This window comes from Oryzias latipes, chromosome 17 (genome assembly GCF_002234675.1).
Source record: "Oryzias latipes chromosome 17, ASM223467v1".
NCBI classification, from domain to species: domain Eukaryota; kingdom Metazoa; phylum Chordata; class Actinopteri; order Beloniformes; family Adrianichthyidae; genus Oryzias; species Oryzias latipes.
This window is the reverse complement of record NC_019875.2, coordinates 25,839,800-25,846,489: the sequence shown is the minus strand read 5'-3', so window position 1 is coordinate 25,846,489 and position 6,690 is coordinate 25,839,800. Positions and strand designations below refer to the sequence as shown.

Sequence of the window (6,690 nt, the reverse complement as noted above, 5' to 3'; positions counted from 1 at the left end):
TTTCAATTGTCTATTAGTCCTGAAATATTAAAACGACAAATATGTTCTGGGAATTGATGGCCTGTATTTGTTCACACAATGCAGCAAAAATGCAGACAGCTGGTCAACAAACTGTCTCTGCTGACTTCAAAATTAACCACCATCATCACTTACTGCAGTGAGACAAGTGAGAAAAACCCAGTGATCGAGCTAGTATCCCACTTTGTCTGATTAACAGATTACATCTTTGTCACATACAGCCGATTGGAGTATGGATGTTGTACCATATAGGCTGTTAGAAAAGTGAAATAATTTCAGCTGAAAAAAAATCTGTCACTGATAAAAAGTAAATTAAAAAAAAGGTTCATCTTAGGCAATTGTCTGCAACCTGTGGTTCCAGACCCACATGTGGCTCTTTAACACCTCCATTGTGACTCTGGCTAAAAAAATAAAATAAAGCTAATTCATTCTCTTCTGTTTATCCCCTTCGGGGTCAAGGTGCTGCCGGAGCCTATGCCGGCCACTTATGGGTGAAGGCAGGCAGGGGACACCCTGGACAGGTCGCCAGTCTGTTGCAGGGTCACACAAATCACACACCTTGGGACAATTTGGAGTGACCAATTAACCTATGAAGCATGTTTTTGGACAGTGAGAGGAAGCTGGAGTCCCCGGAGAAAACCCATGGGGAGAACATGCAAACTCCACACAGAAAGGTCCCCCATTGATGTTCTGTTTCAGGGCCCCCAGCTGGGACTTGAACCATGGGCCTTCTTGCTGTGAGGCAAGAGCACTAACCACTGCACCACCGTGTAGCCTAAAATAAACCTTGTGATTTAAAAAAGTAACTGTAAATAAAAAAGTTAGTGAGCAGTAAAGTAGAAAGAAAGTAATGTAAAATAACTCAAAATGTATTCAACTCATAAAAAACAGTTACAGGACAGTGCAAGTCAAACATTTTGACAGATTTATGTGTGTCATCATATTCTATATTTTAAACGATTTCAGTGAAGACAAGTTAAGATAAATTAAGATGAGATGAGATGAGTATAAGATCAGCCTTTATTTTTACTGTCAGCATGCACAACGAGATTAAAAGCAGTAACCATATCAGTGCGATAACAAGCAATCAATCAAGCTTTATTTATTTTTAAAAAACACTTTTCATGCATTGCAGTTTAAAGCGCTTTACAGTGTGTTAACAAGATTACAAAAAAATAAATATATCAGTAAAATGCAAGAACAATATTAGCAAAATAAAAACATGTTTGCTTTACGCATCCAGTGATTAAATGATTAACACCACAGCTGCTGCATTGAGATGCATTTTGAAAGGAAGTATTGTGAATATACTATTTAAACATTTTCATAGTTTAAAAAAAAAAACTATTTTATCTTTATGATTATATTTTATTTATACCAAAAACAGTTTTTTAATATATATTTATCATAAAAGAAACCATAACATAGATACAAATCTATGTTTTTTTGTTTTTCAAAAGGGTGAAGTCAGACTTTGTGACTCTTGCTGGGTTGTAGTCAGTGTTGAATTGACCCAAATGCGCTTCTAAGTGCTAAAGGTTGCTGATCTCTGTTCTAAGGGAAGATATAGAGCTAGGACACCGTAACACATGTAGTTCTGTTTTTAAAGTTTTGGTGACACACACAAGTAGTAAAGTGTGTTCAAGGATACCTGAATTCTTTCTCATATGAAAACCGAGATTAGATTTGATCAAGACTTAACAGACGAAACGAGTAGGACTCCTCAATGTCAAGTAAATAAATTGTAAGCGATGATGAGTGCAGGGGGTATAAAATAACATTTTGTTTTTGCAGCCAAGACAGCCTGCAATAACTGTGGCAGCATTATCAGGGAATAGCTTCTTCAACGATAAACAACATTTGTTTTGATTATATTTTTATTAAATGAGCAAAGAATACTGAGAATCAAATTTTGCAATTTCTAAACCAACAGTGACATTCAATTACTCGTCGTGTGTTGAAACCAAAGATCCTGATGAGTTTAAATCATGATTGACGCTTTTCTTATGACAAAGTAAAATGCATTCACCAATCCAATTGAAATCTCTGGAGTCTACACATTATTTTTTTTGATATTTTTAACTAATGGCAGGGCTACAATTCCTCCCCCCCCATCTGCCTAATGTGTTTTAGCATCAAGACTTAAAAGTGTCAAACAGATTTCCTCTGTAAAGAAGCTGTCCGTCCCCACACCTTTCCCAGGGCTGTGCAGTCTGTCACCCAAATGGAGCGTGTCCATCTGTCCTTTCCCGTTTAAGCTGCGTGGAGCCCATCAGTGTAACGCAGGGATCGTTGACAGCTGTTTGTTGATTCCATGCCATGGCTTATTTCCGCTGTCTCTTTGTTTGGATGTCAGCGTCGGCGGCGTCAGTGACTGAGTCAGCCCACTCCTGTTTCAAGGCCCGCTCCTGACATCAGGCGCAGATACCACACAGCTGTTATTCTCTTCACATCTGACCAGCTCAAGCCCATCACCGTAGCAGGATGGAGGCTTTGGTGTGGAAGTTTCTGATAGCATGAAAAGAAATGCATTAGGAAGATTATCTGATCTCAAGGCTGCACGAAAAAACACATTTTCTTGTAAAATAAACACATTATATTCTTTTATCCTTTCAAAATAGCAAAAAAAAAAATAGTTGCTTCGCTTATCATTCCTTACCATCCTCATTACCCTGTTAGACAGGTAGGTCAGATCTTTATTTTGGTTTTAAGTTTTCTCTCAGTTCAGTTATTTTGTCAGTTTCTCAAAAAATAAATAAATGACCTTCTGTGTAATTCTTGTCATCTTGCAGGCACTATACCTTTTAGGTCCGTTCACATGTGATGAGAAAAGTTCATGACGGCAGATTTTTATGTATAGAGTTGAAGGAGTTAAGAGTATTTACAAAGCTTTGGCATTGACTCTAAATTGTCAACATTTTTCTTTACTGGTTTCAAAGACCTTAGTGAAAATGATTTATCTGAAATATTTCAAGAAAATACATAATTAGAACCATTAGTTTTTCTATTAAAATGTATTTATATCTTAAACTTAAGTATTGTTCTTAACAATGACATGACCTTTGAACTCTTTTTAGCTTCAAAATCTGCTAGATTTTGTTCAGAAAGTCATAAAAATGAGAAAGTTTCTGTCATTTTCTATGGATTTTTACCAAAAATATGTTCTGCATATGAATACTTTAAGGACAAATTTCACAAACGCTCATCACCAGACAGTGAGTCATGCTATGAATAATGCATGAGTGTACAGCAGGCAAACAGACCTAACAGGTTTAATAATTGACTAATTTGCCCAAGAAGTGATCTAACCAAGTCCAATTGTGGTGTATTTTTTTGATCATTTACTAATTAAAAATATCAGTAAAGCGCACTATCAAATTGTCATAACAGCATCTTCGGTTTAGTCACGGTAGCACCGTGAGCAAAGCATGCAAGAAGCCGGGAAAGGTGACAATCGAACAAGAAGATTTGTTAAAGCTAACAGATTGCTGACAAACACAGTTCAGTACCACTGTGACATGCAGAGGGGCATCCAAAATCAGACAAGAAGTCAAATCTTTAAATGGATGGACCTCAGCGGCAAAGCATCACACCACTTTCCACTCTGTCAGCTCAAAACAAATGAGAAGAAACCATGGAGGGAATGTCATCACTGCTGCTCTGTGGGAAGCTTTGCAGAGAGGATAAAGGTTATGTTGCTGCACAGTCACGGCAGGGAGACAATTTAACATAAACTGCATAAACCCATGGGTCTGCCATGCAAGCAGGGAGTTTGCTCTGCTTTTGAACTGATCCTAATCTTCTATCATTTTACACGAACATCCATTTTTTTTAAAAAGTTATACTGTAACCAATCCCAAATATGTACACAGAAGCGCAAACAGCCTACAGACACACAACAGAAAAGAGTTGGTCCGTAGTAAAAGTCCTATTTGCACAAAAAGGATTTTTCTACTGTAAAACATTATAAAAGAAACTGTGAATACATCTGTTAGTCGTGCAACTGTTTATTTGTTCAGTGAGAATACAACAGACTTCTGTCTGGATTAATTTAGTCTCTGTGTGAAGTCATGATGGACAGTTTTGCAAAATCCCCCTCTGAAACACAGAAAATTCAGATTTTAGCCCAATTTTATTTAAAATAGAGCATTTTATGAAGGTTTAACCACTCCAATCATCTTTTTGATCTATTTTAAAAGCATTCCCAGTGGTCTTTGCAGTTTTCAGGCAAAATTAAAAACATTTTCTAGATCATAGTATCAGTAAATTTGCCTCTGAGCTGTGGGCAGGACTGTTGGCCGAGAGTAAGCCTGCCCTGAATTCCCATCATGCCTTTGTTCACACTCTATCACTCTAACTTACAAAATCCACGTTTATATTAGTATTGCAACAAAAATGGCGAGCAATATTGGATGAATTTTTTCATCAGCTCCTGATTCACAATGATTTACATAAAGAGATACTGCGAGATGCAATTATGAGCTTAATTGTCTTTAAATATGGCCTCCATCATCAGAAAACTGTTACAAGAACATGTTAAAAACACCAAAAACACCATTTTCATCAGTGGGTCATTATAAAATGATGCTTTTATACAGTCCAACTGACAAAACTCGTCTTTCTTTAAGTTGTACCATGAATCTGTGTCATCAAGGCAACAAAAGGGTTGTTTGAATACGTTATAATAAAAGATATGAAGTTTAACTGCCCACAGTTTTTTGCCAAATACTTAATACTGTAAAATGAAAGCACAGCGCAGAGAAAACACTTCCTACTTTTTTACAATTGGCAGATTTCAACAAGTCAGTCTATTGTGTGGTGCTAATTTAATATTGTCAGGTCTTCTTTAATCACGCTCTGTAATTGCAGTCTGCAGTTTCAATTTTTTTCAGCAGAAAGAAAATTACACTTAACCAGAACGACAAGACCTTGTGCTCTAAAAGACTGTGGTTAAATTGATAATTTGATTTAAAGAGGATATATAATAAAACTTGTTTGATTCAGACTTGCTGTGGAGGGCTGGATAACGAGGAACGCAAACTACCTCATTACCATTTACAGACTACTATTTCACTGAAGTTGGTTTAGTCTTAAGCGGAACCGTCCTCTCTCTATGCAGCACCAACTCTTTCCTAATCATGTATTCCACTAACAATGCCTGAAAATGTAACAAGATGATAAAGATCCTTACGTGGTCATCCATGAATTCCCCACTGTCTCAGATGCAAAGCTGTCTTTTTTGTCCTGACCTCTTGCTTTCTCCCAGGGAGTTCAGCCAAGCTCCACCTTAGCTCCTGACTTGCTGTCAGAAGACTTTGCATTCTGATGAGTCTGCACCAAAACTTCCCTATCTTCTTGCTTTCTAAGCTGTGAAATGCCCAAAGTGAGAAACAAACCCTGGAAACTAAATAGTAGCTGCCTTATCTTGAAAAATGAATAATTAACACATTTCATACATTGAGTGTTGACTCCAAACTGGCCCTCGGAAGTGAGCATAAGTGTTGGTCTGCAGCCCCGTGATGGACTGGCATCCTGCCCAGGGTTTCCACCCCACCATGCTCCTTTGAGAGCTGGGATGGGGTCCAACAATTACCGTGACTCTACTCATGAATGGACATTTCAACAATAACTCAGATGAGAAGATCACAGGCTGAGCTGAAGGAGGATTCAAACGCAGGTGTTCTGACAGCTTGATCATTTATTTCCCCAAATTACTCATCCAAAAGAACATCAAATGTTGCTTTAATATTTTTTTGGGCTTTTATGAAAGAGACAAATGAAGTACTAAATAAAGACAGGGGGGAGACACCCAGCTTAAATAAAAAAGTGAACTGATGAGGAAAATGAGCCTCAGGTGTTTGGCAAATGACACACCTGGAGCAAATCAGCAGACATGCGAAAAAGAAAAGGAAAAGGAACTCAAATGAACCAGAAAACTGTGCACATTTCAACAGATGGAACAACAAAAAAGCCAAACCAGAAAAATCACCTCCACACAAAATAAAGACTCCCACAGAAGTCTTTGGTAATTTAAATATTTAAGGTTGTCACGCAGTGAAGAACCACTCCCATAGAAATTGTGTTAACATGTTTATTTTTCTGATGATAGAAGACATTTGTTTTAAAAAATTAAGCTCTACATTGTATGTCTGAGTATTTCTTCCTTCAAATAGTTGTGAATCAGGAGCAGATGAAAAAAACGCTGTTAGAAAAAAAGCTAATCTGTGATGCAGAAATTACGGTGGGTGGGCCGCAAGCTCTCTGCTTCTCAGCAACGGGGAGGGAAAGGAGGTAGCTCAACGCCAACCTTCCTACCTACAACTCAGAGGTGAATTTCAACAGTCGCTCTGCAGAAACCATGTCCCATAAAATGACGGCTTTTTTGTTTTTCCTTTTACTTATGCTACTATTGTAACTAAAAGACCACTGGGTACACTTTTAAATGGCCAATTTATTTCATGTTAAATCATTTTTTGAGCTTTTAAATTTATTATAATGTTAATTCTTCCACCCTCTGTGAGCACCAGCCCCTCCAAATCCACAAAAACGTTGTGTTTTAGACCGGTGAGAACAGCCCCTTCCAGGAAGAGACTGCACTGTCAGCACCACACCCAGACTAACAGAAACATCCATTTTCTTCACGGAGCTAGCGGGGATCACCAAAAATGCTTT

At 37.7% G+C, this 6,690-nt stretch overlaps 1 long non-coding RNA gene across 1 annotated transcript; it reads right to left on the bottom strand.

Annotated features, from left to right (window-relative positions):
• Positions 1–1,046: 1,046 nt before the first annotated feature.
• On the bottom strand, positions 1,047–6,008 carry LOC110016903. Its single transcript, XR_002292207.1, has 3 exons — positions 5,475–6,008; positions 5,210–5,385; positions 1,047–2,526 (listed from the first exon to the last, which is right to left on the bottom strand). It is a non-coding gene; the product is annotated as an uncharacterized LOC110016903 (long non-coding RNA).
• Positions 6,009–6,690: the final 682 nt, after the last annotated feature.